Source organism: Mastigoproctus giganteus, chromosome 10, assembly GCF_048544385.1.
Source record: "Mastigoproctus giganteus isolate SK-2022 chromosome 10, ASM4854438v1, whole genome shotgun sequence".
Lineage (NCBI taxonomy): Eukaryota > Metazoa > Arthropoda > Arachnida > Uropygi > Thelyphonidae > Mastigoproctus > Mastigoproctus giganteus.
The window spans coordinates 77,560,671-77,561,316 of record NC_143584.1 but is presented as its reverse complement, the minus strand read 5'-3'; positions in this window follow the sequence as shown (position 1 = coordinate 77,561,316).

Below are 646 nucleotides of genomic sequence, written 5' to 3'. Positions count from 1 at the left end.
TTTTGCCTTTCCGATTACTAATGTCATTTTGTGGCCCCCACTAGCATCGGTACAAACAAGAATTGTTAAACGCTCTTCCTTACCCTAAATCCTGAAGCTGAAGATTCTGACCCAGATGTTGGTGTTCTTTTGAGAAAGTGCTTTCCAGTATAATCCAGATCGTCACAATTATACACCTATTCCGCACCCAATCCAAGATCATTAATAGAGGCACTTAGTTTTTCGCGATAACCCACTAGGATTTCACTGTTAACACCCATCTTCAATCCGTAGTTGCCGAATACCGTGCCGCTCCTTAAACCTATGGAGCCAACATTGACTTGCTTTAAAATTTGGGTCACCGTTCAATTTTGATTCATTTGGAGCGCCTTTTCGATGATAATTGGTCCACTTAATGGAATCCCTTGGGAGCGCTACTGTGCGAACCACATTAACATGGCTTCTTCCAATTTGTCGAGTGTCGCTGTAGTCAGCCCTATTCTTTTCGAAACGTTTACATTAGCAGCCTCTGTTTTGCACATAAATTCTTCAATTTTGTCCCTATTCTTTTTTTATATTTTTAATCGTGGTACGTGGGACACCATACATTTCCCAGAGTTTTGATACACTTTCACCTTTACAAGGAAGTTGTAAAATTTCATATTTT